Source organism: Wolffia australiana, chromosome 12 (genome assembly GCF_029677425.1).
Source record: "Wolffia australiana isolate 7733 chromosome 12, ASM2967742v1".
NCBI classification, from domain to species: domain Eukaryota; kingdom Viridiplantae; phylum Streptophyta; class Magnoliopsida; order Alismatales; family Araceae; genus Wolffia; species Wolffia australiana.
In genome coordinates this window covers 14,532,385-14,554,920 of record NC_135846.1, presented here as the reverse complement: position 1 = coordinate 14,554,920, position 22,536 = coordinate 14,532,385, and the positions used below count along the sequence as shown (strand labels likewise).

Sequence of the window (22,536 nt, the reverse complement as noted above, 5' to 3'; positions counted from 1 at the left end):
ATCATATGAGTGGGTCTAGATTTTGATATTCAATTTTAATACTTCGATGTCCTTCTCAAGTATCATTTACACTGGAATATTTATGGCACATGATTACATACCAGTGATATTCATATTATGATCTTATTATAATTCAGTAAGTCCAATACTTTATTCATAGACTTCATTATAAGCATCAATCGTGCACTATAATGAATATATCGTATTAAAACCAGGAATGAGATATGGAATCTGTGGTTGACGTGCTGGTCAGACATTTTTTCATCAAATAATGTACAGTATCCTCTCTCGTGGAGCCAAACATAGTACTTCTCCCTCAATCTTAATACATTCAACAATTGATATTGCAATTGCAAAGTTTGCTTGACTTACAGAACAAATTAAAGGCCAACATGTGGCAAAACTATGAATTTGGCCCCTACACATTCAACTGTGTGACAATTGAGCATCCATGAAACAATTATCTAACAGCTGTCTTTTTGTAAAAGATGCATATGAGACAAACTCATCAGAGTTATAACTATCCTTGATCCTAGAGGCTGATTGCCATATGATATGTTACTTATGTACGCTGACTATTGATGAAGAATCAGGAATTTTATAAAGTCTACCTTTCAAAAAATTATTGGGTTGACTAGTGTTCACCTATCCCTGATGCCAATTGTTAACGTCAATGTCAAGACATATTCCAGTTTTAGAGATGAAAATGAAAAAAACCAGGCCTAGATATCAGATATGGATTGCAGACACAACATAGCGTAGGCATTGGATTGTATTGTTAAATTTAGTGCAATAGACCATATTAAGGGCATTTCATTGTGATCCTGTTGTTGAACCCCTTTGAGGAATGAACCAATGGTTACCACATACATGATGAGGCCTTCAGCAGGGCCGTAAATTTTGGATATGAAGTAAATGTGAAAATCAATTTCCAGTTTGAGAAAATTTGAGTATATTTGAAAGGGAGAATTGTTGACATATCAAATTGTCAAAGGAAAATGCATGTTACCTCCAAAATACTAGTCAGAAAAATGCAAGGGTATTCAATAGCACTCTATTATAGTATAATATTGGATATCTGTATCTAATGAAATTATTCACCCAAAGTATTTTAATGGCATGATTGTATTATTTCAGTTGTTGGAAATTTGTTATTTTATGTTGAGTGTTTTCATTTTGATATATGAGGGCTAACATTGCTTGGCATTATGTGTTTTAGAAGGCAAATGAGGACTGAGTAGATCTAAATATTAACTGTGTTCGGGCATAATGTATTGCCTCCGTAGTTTCTAGCGTATGGCTTTCTATAATCTACTAGTTGTATTAATTCTGACTAAAAGATAGCAAGTCTACTTTTTATGTCGCTTGATCAATGCCCGTCTCTGCATCTCTTACCTTACCAAATCAATAGGATGAAGAAGGGATGAGGTGATAAGGAAGCTCACACGGAAGCAACGGTCGAACTCATTCAAAGACTGGACGACCGTTGTTTCTGACACACTGCTATATCAAAAAAGGCTAAAATGGCTACTGCTGCTATTTCAACAACGGTTGGCAGTGCATCGACAATTCAACGGTCATATTGATGGATACAAATACCCATGTAGGACATTTGTTAATTGAGTCTTTTCTTACTCTATTATGTCTCCTAGGGCAGCTGCTCTACCTGTCACCCTGTCCATCCTCTAATCTCTGTCTATCTTATGTTCGGTACTGTTTCAGCCTAGATCACTTCATGATTCAAGATCATGAGATGCCCTTAATCTCTTCTTCTCTACTTCCTCTTCTTGATCTTATATTGGCATCACACATATCTTAACATGAGGGAGCTTGGGCACCCTTTCTACTGTGCAGTACACCCACCGTGCACTACTATCTATAGACAAAAAAGGTTGTATGGGCGTGTTTTTACATTTTATAAATGACGACTTGGGTATTTATGTGAATGTGAGAAGGTCAGCCGTTTAGGTATCAGGATAAGTTTATCTCATGGAGAAAACGACACGAAAAAAGGATAATATGGGTCCACGAGGAGACAACCTTTCTTTTTCCTCGATCTAGAATTAACTGGCAGTGCGAGGGAGGGAGGATGGGGGAGATTCCGCCGTAAATAGCATGTAATCTGATGGATCCCTACTGTGGCTCTTACCCAGACACCTGATAATAAAACAGTTGGAGAATTATTCTCCTATTACAGAAAAAACAAAATTTGGTATGTAATAAGAATGATGGTAGATGATATTATAACTTGTATAATATGAATATTTATTTTTTTAATTTGAAATTACATTAGTTTGCCGGCACTATATGATCATATAAATAATTTTGATTATCTATATATGTATTTATTATTGTACCAATCTTATTGTGTTCTGTTATTACACAAAAGACCTTATTTCCTTGAAAACCCATGATTTAAATTTGCCCTCAAATAAATGAAAATTTGGAAATATCCAACGGTTACCTTTCTAGAGCGACAAATTATGGAGGAAACTATATGAAGGTTAAAAGACTAGAAGAATTCACTAACTGAATATAAGATACCATTGTTGAGAAACGTGAGATGCCAATATGAGATCAATAAGAGGAAGAAGAGAGAAGGGGCATCTCACGATCTTGAATCATGAAGCCATCTAGGCTGAAACAGTATCGAACAGAAGATAGAAATAGAGATTAGAGGATGGACAGGGCGACGGGCGGAGCCGCTGCCCTGGGAGACATAATAGAGTAAGAAAAGCCTCAATTAACAAATGTATTACATGTGTATTTATATCCATCAATACCGTTGAATTGTTGATGCACTGCAGACCGTTGTTGAAATAGCAGCAGTAACCGTTTTAGCCCTTTTTTGAAATAGCAGTGTGTCGAAAGCAACGGTCGTCCGGTCTTTGAATGAGGTCGACCGTTGCTTCCGTATGAGCTTCCTTATCAACTATGTGTGATAATATAATGAAGCACCATTTGTGATTCTTGGAATAACTAGTATGCAAAAATCGAGATCCTCTTCATCTAGAATTACGATCCCCTAATTGAATGATCGATTGTTTCTAGTTTCAATGATCACCGGTGGCCCTCCCAACATTGGCATTTCGTTGGATAACGTTTTCGATATCCTAGTTTGAGATTTTAAACGGAGTTGAAATAAAAGTTCCAGCTTAAGATACTAATACAGTCAATATGTGTTTCTATTCCAAGTTTTACGTAGGCAAGTTGAGAAATTTCATTGACACTCGCTTTGGAGTCTTTAAAGATGCAAGCCAGTAAGTTCAATTTTGAAAATAACTTATCTTAGGAATCTGACGAGGTTGTTTTTCTTCAAGACACCGTCATTCGATAAAATTAGCATCTTCGTAGGAGTTTACGAGGAGTAGGTGAGCTCCTCCCTTTCCAGTTTCCCTAACGCTTAGAGCGATTTTAAATCTCGCCAGACCTGTTCGCCTCAAAAGCCGTCGCCTTCATAGGGGGATTATAATCTCGGCAAATATATGTAATGAAGAATCACTTCAATTGAAGAAAATTCTTATTTTCCCGACTTAAAAGTTTAATTATAATCTTGCATCATTCTGGACGGCGATAAGTATCAGATTGTCATTGCTACCGTCAACTAAAACAAATATTTATTCTGGATAACCAGTCTCTTATCATTAGGTAACAGTATTATTCATCAGAATGTGTACACATATTGGGTGAGATGGTGACTGCTAACGTCGTATTTTGCTTCACACATTAGAGTACAAATTTGTCTTCATTTTTTCAGATCCGTCGCGCCCTATAAAACATATGCATAGTTTTCGTCGATTTTATTTCGCAATATCTCATGAACGTGTATATTGTGACATGGTATTTTACCAAGTGATATTCAAGAGGGCTGAGAGTATTTAAATATTTTTGAAACTACCCATAATGACAAAAGCATCAGATTAAAAGTATACCTTTGGTTGATAAGCAGTGATATTTAATCGGTGATGTAAAGAAAATTTTCTTCGTTGACAAATATATATTTCCCGAATTCTTTTTAAACAGGACCCTAATGTCGACCAGCGAATGATTGATGACCACCACCAATCTCCAAAATCCAGCTTATCAGGTCTTTTCTGACTACATGCTCTTGACTGCGGAAGCTGCCACCATGATTTGGTTAGATGAATAACGCATAACGTGTTAACCTGGCCTTCTTGTTTGCCAGATATGTCGACCAAATCAGTCTGATGCCACATAATTGTAGGCTTTGCACCATCACATTGAACTTGATACTGGCTTATTTAATACAAAATAAACTAGCGCTCTTGGGTCCTACTTCGATATGATAGAATGGCAGCTGCTAGCTGGTGATCCGGTACTTGTGGACAACTTACTGGCCGTAGAGCTCTTAATAAAAACCTTGAATTTTATACAGTTGAGAGATCGAGATCGAGAGGAAAACACGTGGTATTAAGAGGAAGAACGGCACGACAGAGAGAGAGCGGCGGAATAAAAACAGGGTAAAAATTATTCTTGACAAGACATCCTCATACATTTATATAAGAGAGAAGAGAGAAAATGTGAGCCCAGGGTGGACCCACTAAACAAGGAGAGAGATATTCCAACAACCCCCCTAAAGTTGGAGCGTGGAGATCAAACATGCCCAGCTTGTTTCGAATAGTCTCATACGCCGTTCCAGCTAACGCCTTCGTAAGGATATCTGCGAGTTGTTGTGAGGAAGCAACATGAGGAGTACATATAGTACCATCCATGATATACTGTCGAATGAAGTGGTAATCAATCTCGATATGCTTGGTCCTCATGTGAAATTTGTCATTGCTGGCGATGAAGGTTGCGGCTTCATTATCACAATACATCTTTATAGGCAAGGAAGGCGGAAACCGAGTTCAGTGAGAAGGGATCTCAACCAAAGCAGTTCAGATGTTGTGTCCGCCATGGCCTTGTACTTTGACTCAGAAGTGGAGCGAGAAACCACATGTTGTTTCTGTGATCTACATGTGACCAGATTACCCCCGACATAAGTGGTGTAACCACCATGAGACTTGTGATCCTCCTTATTCCTTGCATAGCCCGCATCAGAATAAACCTCCACATGTAAATGGTCATGCCTCTGGTATAATGGACCTTTTTTGGGGGCTTGCTTGATGTAGGCAAAAACACGATATACACTCGTCAAGATGAACCACACGAGGAGCTGCATGAACGGACTCAATACACTCACTGCATACGCAATGTCAGGGCATGTCACGGTCAAATAGAGAAGTTTACCAACCAGACGACGATACTGGCCAGGGTCCTCCAAAATTTTGTAGCCTTATCCCACCAATCGACGTTTGCTTCCATACGAGAAGCTACGGGTTTACATCTGAGCATACCTGTTTCTTCTACGAGATCTAAAGCATACTTCCGCTGGCATAAAACCATGTGATCAGGGCGATAAGCGATTTCAAGACCAAGGAAGTACCGTGGTGGGGAGAGATCGCGCATCACAAAATGTTAACGAAGCTAAGCCTTGGTTGCAGCAATCTCAGCCTTGTCACTGCCAGTGAGAATAATATCATCAACGTAGACAGTCAGCACAACACACCCCATAGGAGTCCTCTTGCGCATAACTATGGGATCAGAGATAGTGGAGACAAAACCATAAGCAAACGCCAACTTGAAGAACTTGTGAAACCAGGCACGAGGGCTTTGCTTCAAGCCATAGATTGCCCTTTTCAAGAGACAAACGAGAGAAGACTCCCCGTGAGCAACATACCTAGGAGGTTGCTCCATATAGATTTGTATTGCTAAGTCACCATAAAGGAAGGCATTGGAGACGTCAAGCAGATGAAGAGACCATGTCTGATTGAGTGCCACCAAGAAGAGGACCCGAATGGAGCTGAGACGGGCCACGGGAGAGAAAGTCTCATTATAGTCGAGACCATAGGCCTGGGAGAAGCCGTGGGTGACAAGACGTGCCTTGTACCAGGAAATAGTACCATCGAGATTGTATTTGAGGGAGTACACCCACTTACAAGTGACAACGTTGGTGTCGGATGGGCGGGGCACCAGCTGCCACGTGTCTTGTTGAAAAAATGCTGCATATTCTGCATCCATAGCCATCTTCCACTTCAGTACCTGCAAAGCTTCATAATACGATTTGGGAATCGACCAAGTGATAACATAAAGGGCAAGGGTGTGGTAGGAGGGGGAGAGACGAGCAGAGGAAACATGATGGCGAATAGGGTGTTGAGTACATTGACGTGTGCCTTTGCAAAAAGCAATAGGAATGTCAAGGTTCAAGGGGGGAGAGATAGGTATGGGTGATGGAGGTGAGGGGAAGGAGGATGCACGGTCGACGAATGGATCAATGGGTAGGGGAGGAGAGGTAGACCCGACAAGATCAGGAGTAGGAGAAGGTTCAGAGAGTGGTGGAGAGTCAGGATCAGAGGAAGAGTCGACTGAAATGGTGGAAGTAGAGGGAGCAATAGCGGAATCGGGAATAGGGGCCGAGGGGAGCAGAGTGAGAAGAGGGCCACGAGTGTCAAAAGAAGTCACAGAGACGGTGAGGGAACAAGGAATGATGGTGTGAAGTATGGGACATCCTCGTGGGAAGTGACATCGGCAGATGTGATGTAGCGGCGGCATAGGAAAAGTAGACCCGGTAACCTTTCTGAGTCTTGGAATAACCAACAAAGACATCCTTGAGAGCACGCGGAGCGAGTTGGATAAACCAGGGGTGTGATGTTGAACAAATGCAGTGCAGCCAAAGACTCGAGGACGTAATGAGAATGAGTCTGCACCCGGATGGAGTCACTGAATAGGAACAACCCCACTCAAGGATGCCGATAGAAGACGATTTGCCAATAATTTAGCAGTAAGGACTACATCAGACCACAAATATATGGGAACATGCAAAGCAACCAACATGGGGCGCACCATATCTAGGAGATGTCGATGTTTCTGCTCAGCCACTCCATTCTGTTGGGAGGCATAGGGGCGTCTGATGGATAATCCCTTTGTCTGCACAAAAGGTCTCCAAAGAACTTTGTACAAATTCTAGGGCATTATCCGTACGAAGTACCTTTGGGATGGTAGCGTATTGTGTAATGACCTCCATCACAAAACATTGGACCATGTTGAGGACTTGCTTGCGGTTCTGAAGAATGTAAGTTGAGCTGCATTGAGTGTAGTCATCCACAAAAATGATGTAGTATTGTCCCTCAAAAGGTGACGTGTGTTGTGCAGGGCCACATACATCTCATGGCACAAGATCAAAAGGTCGAGCAGAAGGTATGCCGGTGCATGGAGGATATGATAATCGATGATGCTTCCCCAGTTCACATGGTTCGTATTTGAAAGAGCACACATTAATCCATGGTAAAGTTTCTTTAAGTCTTGCTATACTTGGATCTCCCAAACCACAATGCCATAAAAAGGATTTTTGGGAAGAACATTTGGAAGCAGAAAGCGAAAACAAGGCAAGTAGTCTAGTGGATGGCGAAGCAGTCATGAACTCATAGATTCCTTGTCCATTGTTATGGCCCAGTTTAATCCTCTACCCCATACGAAGATCCAAGAAGATGCAATGATAAGGGTAGAAGAACACACCATAGTTGAGAGTTTTGTTGATGGCACTAATGGAAAGCAGGTTTGTGGGAAAACTGGGGACGTAAAGGACATTGTGGAGGGCCAAGGAGGATGTTGCCTGAGTGGTTCCTGAACCCTTTACAGGACACGAGCGACCATCAGCGATGTGGACGTCAGGATGTGAGGTGTCAAGGGAATAGGGATTTAAGATGGAGGAGGTACCCGTCATATGAGCTGAAGCTCTTGAGTCAATTATCCAAATCATATTAGAAGTTGAGAGGACGGACATGCCTAGAGTGGATGAGCTTCCTCCAACATAGGAAGCTAGGCTGCTTGATGCACATTGACAAGTATGCAAGGCGGATGGGTGGGAAGCCTGGAGATATGCAAGCTCTGCAGGTGAGACCGAGATCTGGTAGCCTGCAGTAGTCAAGGCGACAAGTGATGTAGTGGATATCATAGAGGGAGCTGAAGTGATTGACGAGGTCGGTGTGGATTTTCCCCCATAGGCTGTGGGTACCCATGCGGGTTTCTTAAATTACTTCAAACAGTTCTCAGAGGGATGCGCCAGCGTCCCACAATATTTTCACCGAGGGAAGGCAGTCTGGGGCTTTCCAGAGGTAGGCCCCTTTCCCAAGGGCTTCGGGGGACCTCCAGATCTGATAGATGCAGCAAGGGTAGCGATGTCGGTCAAAGATGTACGCGACAAGTTAGGCACACTATCATGAACCTGTAGTGCTGTAGAGAAGATCTCCTCAATGGGCATCACCCGAGAACCAGCAAGAACTTGTCCGCGTATCATATGGGCGAGCTTGGGCTTCAGTCCACTCAAGAATGCTCCAGCCCGAAGCTCATCTTGGTATCAAGCCACTGTGTCAGAATTGGTAGACGGAGGCTGAGACACTGCTATATCTGTAATGATGGACTCCATTGTGCTATAGTAATCCTGGAGTGAGTGAGAACCATGCTTGCATGCAAATAGATCCTCGTATAGGCGAACAGTCTTACTTAAATTATTCTTGTTAGCGTACATTGCCGCTAGTCGGTACCATAGAGCACGAGCTGGGTTGCATGATCTTACTGTCGATGCTCTGACACAGCCATGTATACAGTATCGATTCAAGATAACTCCACTCGACATAGGTCAGATATGACTCGGGTGGCGGATGTTTCATCAGGAGATGTCAAAGTTGATGAGCATTCAAGAATTCTAAGAAGGCAGTTGACCACGAGCTATAATTTGTTCTGTCAAACGTATCTACCGGACGCGTGAGAGCTGTCATAATCGAGTGCCTCATGGGAGTTGGGCCGAGGGGAGTCATTTGGATGGAAGATTCCACTTCATCTGCCATGAGAGAGGTGATAGGGACGCCGCCAAATAAAAGGTTGACGAGGCCTAGAAGAGGCACCACTGGATGATGAATGATGCGCTACAACCATCAAGTAGAAACGCAGGAAGAAGAAATGTTGCTAGAACAAGAAATATGCCACCTAAATGAAGGTCGGTGTTGCCAAAAAGAGCTGTCGCCGGATGATGGATGGAGCGCCACACAGGCTGGATAGATCGTTGGCGTCAAGATGGATCGCCTGAAGAGGAAACGCCGCCAGAAGAAAAAAGTGGCGGAAGAAGAAACTTCACCGATAGAAGAGAAACACCGCCCAAGAAAGGAGAATCGCCACCGTTAGAAGAGGCACCGGTGATGCCCTCTCGGTGCTCTGATACCAAGTTGAGAGGTCGAGTTCAAGAGGAAGTTGAGAGATCGAGAGGAAAACCTGTGCTATTGAGAGGAAGAACGGCGCGATAGAGAGAGAGCGGCAGGATAAAAATAGGGTAAAAAATATTCTTGACAGGACGTCCTCATACATTTATATAAAAGAGAAGAGAGAGAATGTAGGCCCAGGGTGGACGCACTAAAGGAGAGAGATATTCCAACACATACAAAAGGCATCGTCACTCTATAGACTATGACGTATTATATCAGAGCCTAGTCTGGTGACCGTCTTACAGTGTCCCATTTTCTTTGCAGCTTTCGTAGACAATAAACTAACAACAGGGATATCAAAAATACATAAAAATATCAGATGCAGACGGGGTCGCTAAAGTGAAAGAGAGCGGAGGGAGGAGGGTTTACTGTCTCCATCAATGCAGGCCACGTGATTATCTTATAAGCAAATACTAATTCCGCGAGTGAGCCAGACGCGTTCCTGTATTATTCTAAGCTCCTATATAATTGAAGCCCCTCTGCCTTCAGCTCACAAGTCACAACAAATCTGCTTAAGTGGAGAAGGCTCAAAGACCTATTCATCGTCTCCAAGTTACACATTGTATGGAAAGAGGGAAGTACGAAGTGCTGAGAAACATGGAAGCTCCGCTCTCCTCCTATCCCCGCAAGAATGATGGGGGACCATCTCGCCATCAACACGGAACGACAGCAGCAACCTCACCGAGCCGCACAAGCCAACGTCCGTGACGCGTCATTCAAGTACTCCACCTGAAGATGAAGCCGCATCTGTTTTTGTTTGTTTCTTTTTTTATTATTATTGTTGTAATTTCTTTCACTGGATTCTGGACTAGGCCTCTCGTGTTTTGGGGCCTCGTCCATTTGGAACCTTTTATTTTCTCATTTTTTTGAGAGAGCCGCTTGCCCCAAGACGGTTCTCTCTAGTTCCGTCCCATTGGGCATGCCCCGACCCTATCTAAGGATGGCATGCCCGAGAGGACAACCAGACTAAATTTGGAATCAGGTGAATTGTCTTTTCTTTTTCGTCGTTCTAGTTCTTCCTTAGCCATAGATAGCCAAAGATATAAGTTCTAGGAGAACATAAAGAACGTGGTTCTAGTCTCGACATCACTATCGTGGTCGAAGCCCACCTCTCCAACTCGGTCGTTTATTTCTTCATCTTTAACAAAGTTCGACGGATTCTGACTCTTCCTCACTTCACGAAATCACCCCCAGAATCTAACTTCGTGAGGAAATTGAAGCCAGTGATCATCTCATTGTCGTAGGCCTTGTTGGCCGCTTGCCACTCGGTCGACAACCCTTTCGCCATTTCTTATCTATGCCATTCAAGAAATGCCAGATCTATGTTCTTGGAGCGTTAATCTGACAAGACTCGACAACTGCCGCTTCTGGAAGTCTCTTGGATTCAAGACGTCCAAGAAACTCTAGCCCTCGCCGTTCGTAGACCTTATCTATTTGCTCCACATCTTGTACGTCGACTCGGGGTGCAGCTGCTTCCTCAATCTCACCGTACACCCCAGCAACAGCCGCACGCACGCAACAGATGTTCAAGCGTGCACGTGCAGGGCCACCGCCTAAGCGCCGCACACGTAGTGCTGTGCCATCACGTTCCTGATTGCTTGATCCCCACAACCCTCTAGAGTCTTTGCGCCTGCCAGATGCAGATCAAAAGTTATTTGCTTTGACCATGTGCTATGCCTAGGCCCACTATAGATCAAGCCAGTTGTCGCTCTTGCTTCCAAACCGGTCATATGCAAGTTTGATTCGAACGTTGACGGGATTCGACCCCTCAGGTTCCTCCGTTTCCCCGCTCTTGATGTAGATCGTTATTTTCTTCAGTATTTGTTGATTTATTTCTCTACGCCTCGAGAGATAGGACCCTCCCTCGTTAAACTCTACTTGTTCCACTTAGTGAGCGAGTTAGTGAATTCTCTTTGTCGTACAATCTTAGTCATTTACTTGAAATTGGATACCGGCGGTGATGTAGGACAGACGTCGTCGACGTCCTGCGGCGGGAGCGTGGGTCAGCCTGTCTCTCTCGGGGATGTTCATCTTGGACTTCACGTCCCGCTTGTCGGTAGGTGTCCCGGAAAGATCTTGTCCTGGGGTCCTCAATTCGTTGGAGGGCCGAAGTAGACTCTATCTCCACGTGGAAGGGGGCTGTTCAGCCGGCCAGATGGTGAGGACGGCGGCGAACTAGCAGCTGCATAAGACGGCCATAGGCGACGTCGTGTGGCGAGCAGCGATGGTCAGCAACAGTGGCGGCGGCGGTAGCTGAAGATGGCAGCGGCGACCGCCGGAGATGTCGACGACCGAAGGTGGGCAGCGGCCAAGATGGCGGTAGCCGCGGCGGCCAGAGATTGCCGGGATATTGAGCCGCGGTAGAGAGCCTCCTTCGGGGTAACAGACCACCGAGATTGCGGTGGTCCATTAGGTTAGGCCCGTAACGGGCATAGGGCTGTCGTGGCATCCTCGAGATGCTTGCATGGCGATTGGGCTTCCCGGAGAGCAGTTTGAGGCGCGCCGGCTGGTGGCTGGACTTTGCGGGGATTCGAAGGGCGGCGAGGGTCGCTGCGCCGCTGTGGCCGCTGCGAGCGGCTGCGACCGTTGCGGGCACCTACGGCCGCGTCGGGGGCTGCGGCCGGCTGTGGCTGCTGCTGACGGCTTAGGCCGCTGCGGGCGACGGCGGCCGCTCGGCGGCTACGGCCCGTGCTCGGTGATAAATCCAAAATGATAGTAATATATATGTGCAATTTCAGCTAATTTATCTACTTCTTTATCTTTATCTGGATATCTTATCAACATTTATGTTAAGTTGTAAAACATCATGAAACAAAATCACCTTTTTCTAATTTGGAGTTAATTATTATCATTTGTGGGACTAACCCCACTTAACTCAATGAGTTAAGTGGAATGAATCTCACTCTCTTCTTAGTTTATGTGGAAGATGCAGGAATTAGGTGAAACTTTCATGAATAAAGGGGATAATTAAATGAAGAGGAAGCTATTTGGACCAGAGGAGCAGGCTCAGTCATAACCCTAGGCCAAGAAAGAAGGCCGAAAGCAAGACAGTTGGCTCTAGTCTAAAGGCCCACTAAGGAAGCTCCACTAAGCCCATTATGAGAGGCATGTTGGGCCAAAGAAAGGAGGGCAAGGGGAAGGTCCAGTCATGATTATTTATGAATATTTCAGGGGCTTAAATGATGATTGGAGGACAACCTTGGACATGGATCCAAGCCAGAGAAGAAGATCCAGCCATTCAATCCACAAAACATCCAAGGGTGGAGACTTAAAGATAGCACCTTTAATGCTAATTAAGGAAAGAAGCCTTGAACGTCCAGGGGGTATTTCAAAGGTCTCAATGCTGATTGGAGGACCACAATGAACGTGGATCATGACCCTGAAAAGAAGATCTGGCCATTCATTGTATTAAAAATCCAATGGCTCTCCTTTGCTCTCTCTCCCTATATAAACCCCTTCACCCTATTGTAAAATTCATCTTGTGGTTCAATACAAAGTAATGTTTGGTGGCCTAAGTGCAATTGAGTCATAGATCCATTCACCTCAGTGAGTGCCAGGTTGAGCAGGAAGCATCCAAGGCTGAAGAAGCTGGTGGAAAGGAGAAGAAGAAGTCCCTTGGACCTTAGCGGGTGTGACAAAGAGGTTACCTTCTTATTTCTCATTTTTCATTATTTTATGTTTGTCTTTTGTCTTTTGTTAGTCTTGGATCAGCTAGCCAATATCCAGACGGTTCTAGTGCATCCAACCATGCTCTAAAATTTGTTCTAGAACTCATTCTAGAGTGATTTTAGTCCAGAGCGCCAAACTGTTTCATTTCCTATTTTGTTTTAGCTTTCAAATACTCCTAAAAAATACCAAAAATTTATTTTCTGCCTATTAATATTATTATAATATTATAATATTTTATTTTTCTTTGTTATATATTTTTATTTAATTAGTTATTTATCTTCATATGTAGTAAACCTACCTCTAAAATTATTAAAAAATACATAAGTAAAGCACAAATTCCTAAGAAAACAACCCTTACTCTCCCTACGCTAGTAAGGTTATTATAAATTTTTGTTGTTTTAATTCGGATAAACCAACGACACTAATTAGTGAAGTTAGCTCATCACTAATTACCCCAAAATCTGAATTATCACTAGGGCGCCGGCTCCGCGATCCGGGCGACGCTCCACCGACCTGGGACCCCGGCGACGGCGGCCGCCTAGGGTTCCGTCGGTCTGTCCTGACGGAACGGGGGAGGGGCGAAACGGGACGGGGGGCATAAGTCGGCCCTGTCGGGCACAGGACTCTTCTCTTTTCCAAAAATTTAGAATGGACTTCCGTTATGTGGGGAGGATAATGGGCCCTAAGGAGTGGTCCAAGAGAGGGAACCCATTAGGAAAGGGTCCCCCTCTTAAGACCACTAGTACAAACTTTATTTAAATATAAAACCTTAACCAAACCTAGAAAAAAAAATGCGGATACGTTGAGGGCTTCGCCATCAAGTGGGTAGTGTGACTACCCCTGATTTTATGCATTGGAATTGTTCCAAAGGGACATTGGGAAGTTGATTGTGCCCAATCAAACTTTGCCAATTTAACTAATATTTTGAACTCTGTTAGGTAATTCTTCAGATTTGTCATTAATTTTCAAAGTTTGCATCATGACACCTAGATAACTCATTACATTGTTGTCATCTATGGTGTAATATGCGCCGAACGATCCCGGCAGTTACGTATTACATCAGAGAACCTTGGATCCTACAAGGTACATCTTTCTTTACTCTCCCTCATTCGATGTCTCCCAAAGTCTACCCGCCGTCTATTTCTCATTTTTTCCCCCCACTGAACTAACGCTGTTTTTCCTGCTCTGCTTTTGCTTTGTCAATACATTCTTTACGAACCACTGTTGGCAAAGGCCCTCAATACAAGGCCATGGAAGGGTGCCACGAACAGCTTGTGGGTGCACATCGTCCTCCTCTAGCCTTTATGTGGCCTCATCCACACCTTATGGTGTTCCTTTGGCAACATGCTCTTCCTCACATGCAACCGCCGCATCATAAAGGAGGGCGTTGACTTCAAGCAAATCAACAAGGAATGGCACTAGTACAGCTCTCTCTCTCTTTTCCTATGTTAATCAAGAAATCCTCTGGTTCCTTCCATCTATCTCTTCTATTTATCTATTATTATTATCAAACTTAGATTGGCGATATTATGAAAACCGTAGGGACAACTTCTTAATCCTCCAAGCATTTATCGGTGTGGGTGCATACTAGCTCTTTCCCTCGGTGGACAGCCTTCCTTTGTGGAAGGCCAAGGGGCTCCTCTACGTACTTCTGGTCCACATGACGCTCTCCAAGATGCTGTTTTATTTCTCCCACAGACTATTCCACACTGGTTTTCTATTCCATCGCTATCACTCCCTCCATAGCTCCATCGTGGTTCCCCAGTCTCACACAAGTGAATCATTCTCCCCTATAATTGTTTTTTTCACCCTATTTCTTCACCCATCTTCCCCTTTTGCTGCCTGCTAGCCTCTGAAGTGTAGTGTTTTATCGCTTGTTCACTCTTTTTAACGGTCTCCATCCAATGGTGCAGCTGGATAGGGGACCCCAATGGAGAACCTCGTGCTGAGCACAGTCCAAAGGATGCCCCTTTGTGTAGCTTTTGGATGGGGCATGGGTCCATAGCCCTAGTTTACGGGTACGTCCTAGGCTTCGACTTTCTCAAAGCCATGCTTCATAACAATGTGGAGGTCCTCCCCAGTGGGCTCTTTTAGCACATCCCCTTCCTCATATACCTTCTCGCATCCCCTACGTAAGTGTTATCATCAAATCCCAGAAAGAGTTTTATTGATTATGATAATGATTCTGACGACGATGACAATTGGGTTCAGATACCACACGCTTCATCACAAGGAGCACGGCAGTAACTTCTGCCTCTTCATGCTGATATTCGACTTGCTAGGCAGCACTCTCAACCCCAAGTCCTGGGAAGAACACGAGAGGATCTGCAAAGGTACGCGATATTTACTCGATTATCTATTCGATCATCATCGTTATAAAACTTGCAAGAATCTCAAGCAGTGAAATCCCTGTTGTCACCATAGTGAAGAATGAGGATGTGCCCAGATTCGTGTTTCTACTGCATACCGTGGACGTGGTTTCGTCGATGCACTCACCCTTCGTCTTCCAGAGCTACGCCTGCTACGCTTACGTCACAAACCTGCTCGTTCTTCCCCTGTGGCCTGTCACGTTTGCCATCATGATCTGCATGTGGGCCTTCTCCAAGACCTTCCTTGTCTCCTTCTACAACCTTCGCGACCGCCTGCACCAGATCTGGCTTGTTCTGCACTTTGGCTTCCAAGTACAGATCTGGGTTCTACTTCTAGCCGCCCATCTGCAAATTAACATATTTCTTCTAAAAACAACCTTTCTGGAAACATTTTAGTGATTTTTTTAACCTGTGTGATTTCCATGTCCCGAATTGAAACATCTTTTTCTGCTGTACTTCCTTCCGTGGGCCAAAGATGGGATCAACGCGCAGATTGAGCATGCCATTTTGAGGGCAGATCGGCTGGGCGTCAAGGTCCTCAGCCTCGCCGCATTGAATAAGGTAGGTTCCATCTCTCCTTTTGGCTCCATCGAGAATCCAGTTTTTCCTAGTCAAGGTAGAATGGGGTATAAGGCGCAAGGGCTGATAAGATTTCGACAACTGTTTAGAATGAGTCTTTAAATGGAGGAGGGACTCTTTACGTGAAGAAGCACCCGGAGCTGCGAGTCAGAGTTGTGCACGGTAACATGCTTACCACCGCCATCATCATCAACGAGATACCGAACGATGTTAGCGAAGTCTTCCTCACTGGCGCCACCTCCAAACTTGGCCGTGCCATTGCACTTTACCTCTGCCGCCGGAGAATCCGCGTCTTGGTAAACATTCTCTCTTTCTCTCTGTGTCAAAACATATGGAGAAAATATATACATTATTATTGAAACTCGTTGAAGAAAAAAAATGGCCCAAGATGCTATGGTAGAATTGCGGAATCAATTTGGACGAGATAAATGTTGACATGTATAGACAAATGACAAGAACCTCTTTACGTCACCGGCGTAATCTCAATGTGCAAGGCTCTCGGTGCAGGGCACAGACTTCTTGTGTGGTGTAGTAGACCAACTTCTTCAACTCCCAAGCCAAGGGAGTAACCACCAAGGAGTGATGAAGATAAAACAAGGAAGAGAGAGAGGAGAAGAGAGGAAGAGACAAGAAGAATAAACAAGGAAAAGCACTTGAGGGCTGCTAAAATGGATTGGGGTTCAAGGGGGATGAACACCCCTTTAATTAGTAGAGAAATGGGCCCTAAATGGGCAATTTCACACAAAAGAACAAGAGGTGGGGGGCGCACCTCGATCCACGCGCCCCCTCTCTCAAGAGGGCTTGGACAAGTCAAACCCCCTTCTCTTGCATTCGGGCGGTGGGGGGGCTGACAAACCCCAACAAAATCCACCTTGGTAGACACCCCAATCGCGCTAGGTGCTCTTGTCGCTTTCCCACGCCGTAGGCACTCCACCTCCATGAAGGTACTTGCAACATGCACTAAGTCCAAGCAATGTTTGAACTTCTTTGTCGTGATGACATTCATCAACATATCAGCAGCATTCTCCTACGTGTGCATCTTCTAAAGAATAATTTCCTCAGAATTCATCAGCTCCCAATCTTGTGATACCGCACGTCAACATATCAGCATGATAAACCTGATTCTTTGGCAAGCAAATGGCACTCTGACTGTTTCATAACAGATGAACTCCACCTTGTGCAATGCCGAGTCCTTTGAACAAACCCTTCAACCACAAGGCCCCCATGTACTCTGCCCCATACCGTAGCAGCTTCAATTGCCGTCATGTACTCTGCCTCCATCGTAGACAATGCAAGAGTCGACTGAAGTGTTGACTTCCAGCTATGAGGTCCACGGGCCACCATAAACACATAACCAGCCATGGATCTTTCATTGTCAATGTCACCTGTAAAATCAGCATCAACATAACCATATACTGAAAGTGAACTCCCTTTGTCGAAGAGAATTCCCATATCAATAGTGCCCTTTGAAGTATCGAAGAATCCATTTCACCGCGCTCCAATGCTCCTTCCCCAGATTGCTCATAAACCTGCTCACCAGTCCAACTGTTTGAGCAATATCCAATCTTGTACAGACCATATCATACATGAGAGAACCAATGGCACTTGCATAGGGAATAGACTTCATTTCAGCAATGTCTTTAGCAGCTTCATGTCTATCAGCAATGGACAACGTGAAATGGTTAGCCAGAGGAGTGTTCACTGCTTTAGCATTCCTCATGCCCAACAGATCAACAATCTTCTCAAGATAGCTCCTCAGAGTCAACCATAGATGACCATTTACACGATCTCTATGAATCCCCAATCCAATGATCTTCTTCGCAGCTCCAAGATCCTTCATTTGAAATTCCCTACTCAACAATGTGTTCAACCGTCCAATCTCATGTAAATTACTCGAAGCAATGAGCATATCATCCGCATAGAACATCAAATATATAGGAGAACCATCATCACACATCCTCATGTAGATGCAACAATCAAATTTGCACCTCAAATAGCCAATGCGCACTATGTATGAGTCGAACTGCTTCTACCACTGCCTCGGAGACTACTTCAGCCCATACAAGGACTTCCTCAACCTGAAAACAAGGTTCTCTGCCCATGGTACAATGAAGCCTTCAGGTTGCTGCATGTAGATCACTTCCACCAAATCACCATGAAGGAATGCCAGCTTCACATCCAGCTGCTCCAACTCCATGTTCTCATGCGCAACAATGGCTAACACCATGCGAATAGATGTGTGTTGCACAATAGGTGAGAAGATCTCATTATAATCAAATTCCTTGTTCTGAGCAAAGACCTTTGTGACTAGCCGTGCTTTGTATGATGGCTGCTCTGCATCGGAAAGTAGCGCCTTCTTCTTAAACACACACTTGCATCCGATAGCTCACTTCCTCGCTGAAAGCTCCACCAACTCCCATGTTTGGTTCTTGTCCAAGCATGTGCGCTACTAGGACATCGCCTACACCCATCTCTCTTTCTCAGGGAAATTCAGTGCTTCCTTGAAAGATGTTGGTTCTCCATCTCCTGCAAACAAAGCAACAGTCACATAATCATCAAGACGTGCAGGCGGCTACGTCTCCTGCATTGTCCGCCTAATAGCAATGCTGTCAGAATTCTCCGCGGCCTCATCAGTCGATCATCCATCGTCAACTAAATTGGGTGGAATCTACACATTCTCCACCTCCACCCAAGTCCTCTCTTGGACATTGCCACCACCTGAACTCTGATCTCCCTGCTCATTGGAAGGCTTTACCATGTGATTTTCATCAAAAACCACATCCCTGCTGAACACAATCTTTTGCGCTTCTAGATCCCAAAGCCGATAGCCCTTCACTTCATCCCTATACCCCAAGAAAATGCACTTCCTGGACTTTGGATCAAGCTTGGATCTCTCATCAGCAGGTTAAAGGACATAACCTGGACATCCAAATACACGCAACATGGAATAGTCCACAGGTTTTCTAGTCTATACCTCTTCAGCCACCTTCACCATTTGATATGTTTCTGCTCAGAACTCCTTGGGCAATTCAGCATTCAACTACAAACATCTTGCTTTCTCTGCAATGGTGCACTTTATGTGTTTTGCAATGCCATTCTGCCGAGGGGTCTTCTTCACCGCAAAATGACGCCGAAAATCATGCTTTTCGCAAAACTGATCAAACTCAGAATTTTTAAATTCCATACGATTGTCTGTCAGCAAGACCTTGATCTTCCTTCCCATTTGGTTCTCAACTCTTGCGCACCAATTCTTAAACCGTTAGAAGACATCCGACTTGTGCTTCAAGAAATATACCCAAACTTTCCTAGAAGAATCATCAACAAAGCTCAGAAAATACCAAGCACCTCCACGACTCATCACGTCAACGTGTCCCCACACATCAGCATGAATATAGTCCATGACACCGCTAGTGTCACGCTTTGCCACTTTTAACGTCATTGTGCACTGTTTTCCCATGACACAATACTTGCAAAAATCTAATTTGCAAGATCTCACTCAGGACAGAAGTCCTTGTGCATGTAATTTCTGCATACCGATCTCACTCATAAGGCCCAAATGCAAGTGCCACAGGAGTGTGTCATCCGTCATCGGCTCATGTGGTGTAGCAACTACTGCTCCACCTATCATAGTGCTCCCTTTGAGCTTAAAAATATTGGCTCGTAGATGTGCCCCCGTCATCACAACGAGCGCTCCCTTACAAATTTTTAATACTCCGTCCGCGGTCTTGAATGTGCAGCCATTTGCCTCCACATAATTGACGGAAATCAAATTCTGTCATAGCTCCGGCACATGCCGCACATTTCCCAACACTCTGATTGCTCCATCAAACATCCAGGTCTTCACCGTTCCAACGCCGACAACCCTACAAGGAGCATTTTTCCCAATTGAAACAACTCCTAAAGCACTCTTATAAGAGTGAAACCAGTCAGCGTGAGGACATAAATGATAAGAGCAACCAGAATCTAGAATCCATGAGTTTGCTAATTCATCATCCGCGACCAAGGCAGAGTAGACGTTTCCATCAGAACCCTCTTCAACCCTCATGACCTTAGTTGTGCTTGTCTCACCAACCTCCGTCTTCCCATTCTTCAACTTTTGACAATCTCTCCTCATATGTACTTTCTCATGACACTTGTGACATGTCACAGTCTTCAACCAATTGGTCTGAGACTTGGACCGATGGCTCTTCTCGACCAACTTCCCCTTCTCCTTCTGCCATCCATTTTCCATCCCATTCTTCATGTAGAATGCCTCGCCATTGGTATCTTCAGCTCCTTTCTTTCGGTGATAATACTTTATCAAGGTTGTAATAACCTCTTCAATACTTGGCGCTTTGCTTCCATGCAACAAGGTCGTCACAAGGTGATCATACGACTCGGGAAGAGAAACAAGCAGAAATATCACTTTGTTCTCTTCGGTGAACACCTCCTCAATTTTTATCAGATCTGTAATCAACTGATTAAATAATCAATATGAACAAATAAATCAGCGCCTTCAGCCATACGTAGCCCGAACAATCATCTCTTCAACGCCAACTTACTCATCATCGACTTCGATGCAAAACGCTTCGCCAACATATCCCAAATCACCGCGGGATCCTTGTCGCCGAGAACATGATAAAAAGCACTATTGGATAAACGCAACCAAATGATGCCCGCGGCCTTCTACTGATACTTGTGCCAATCAGCTGTCGTAACATTATCAGGCTTCGGTGCGTCCAAGGTCAACATCAATTCTTGCTGGATCAACAGATCGTACACCGCCTGTTGCCATAGGTTAAAGTTTGACGAACTGCCTTGCTTCTCAAGAGCAAAACGAAATGAAAACAACACCATATCAAATCCGAGTAAATTAACCATATAGCTATGATACCACTTGTTGAAACTCGTTGAAGAAAAACAATGACCCAAGATGCTATGGTAGAAATGCGGAATCAACTTGGATGAGATAAATGTTGACCTGTATAGGCAAATGACAAGAACCTCTTGACGTCAGCAGCATGATGTCAACGTGCAAGGCTCTCGGTGCAGGGCACTGGCTTCTCGTGTGGTGCAGTAGACCAACTCCTTTAACTCCCAAGCCAAGGGAGTAACCAAAGAGGAGTGATGAAGATAAAACAAGGGAGAAGGAGAGGATAAGAGAGGAAGAGACAAGAAGAATGAACAAGGAAAAGCAATTGATGGCTGCTAAAATGGATTAGGGTTCAAGGGGGATGAACATCCCTTTCAATTACAGAGAAATGGGCCCCAAATGAACCGTTTCACACAAAAGGAGAAGAGGTGGCGGGCGCACCTCGATCCACGCGCCTCCTCTCTCAAGAGGGCTTAGACAAGTCAAGCCCCCCTTCTCCCGCGGTGGGGGGCTTGACAAACCCCAACAATTATCCATATTCATTGTGTGCCTCTAATATCTCTTTATCCATGGGCACAACGTGAGTGTCTTTTCATACTTGCAGATGTTGACCGCCTCAGTGGAGAGATTCCAGAGAATCTAGAGGGAAGCACTTCCAGAGTTGCAACACTATTTTGTGGAAGTCACAAAGTATCAGGCAGCACAAAACTGCAAGGTAGTTTCCTATCCCCTTTTAAATCATCTAAAGTGAATGTCTTCTCTATTTATGCAAGACGAGACGCTAATTCATGTTTGGTTTGGAACAGAAGTGGATTGTGGGCAAGTGGTTGAGCTACAAGGAGCAATAGTGGGCATGGCTTGCACCCACTTCCACCAATTTGTTGTTCCCCCTGTCTTTGAGTTCCTCAGGGATTGCACCTACGGCAAGCTTGCTGCTATGAGACTGCCCGAAGATGTGCAGGGTCTGGGCATGTGTGAGGTAACTTTGCGGCCTCTAACATTTTGTGAGAAATGACAAATCTTTTGAGGGTGGAGAAGTGACAAACTCGCGTTCATATTTTTTTACATTACAAGCTGGATAGAGGAGTCATTCACACTTGCCATGCTGGAGGCGTCTCCCACTTTGTTGAGGGATGGACACACCAAAAAGTTGGAGCCATCGACGTTGACAGGATTGACGTTGTCTGGGAACCAGTGCTGAGGCATGGACTCCGACCGTCTTAAAATATTAGCCTCCATTCATTCATTTTAGGTTGCTCCTCAAGTAGATGGGGCGTGGCTCACTAAAAAAGTTTACTGCTCTCCAATGAGAGGAATATTATTTCTATTCTTTTAACATCAACCAGTGTAGCAAAAGACAAAACCTAAAAATTGATTTATTCTTTTTTTAAGATAGAATATAATGTGGACATTGTCTCTTTGAACTATTGTGAGATGATTTTGTCTCTTTAACCTGTTCATTATCTATTTTGACAATTTTTTATTCTTGTGCACCATATTTACCAGGGACAAAATCCCTCATTGTAATATTTCGTTACTTTTAAACAAACAACAGCAATAAATGGAGTGAGACAATTAATGCGCACAGCACACTCCATATTGGCAGTCATCTCCTCCAAATCTGAAAGTAGATCTTGGGCCACTTTTGAAGTTCTCATAGTGGACTGTCTCGTTGAAGTATGTTAGTTCAGATTATTCATTTCATCCAAGTTCTCGTTGTTTCATTAATCACTATGTTTATTCTGATCTT

The 22,536-nt window shown here is 44.2% G+C and overlaps 1 pseudogene; it reads left to right on the top strand.

Annotated features, from left to right (window-relative positions):
* The first annotated feature begins 9,481 nt into the window (after nucleotides 1-9,481).
* On the top strand, nucleotides 9,482-21,770 carry LOC144710355 (very-long-chain aldehyde decarbonylase GL1-1-like; annotated as a pseudogene).
* The last annotated feature ends 766 nt before the right edge of the window (nucleotides 21,771-22,536 follow it).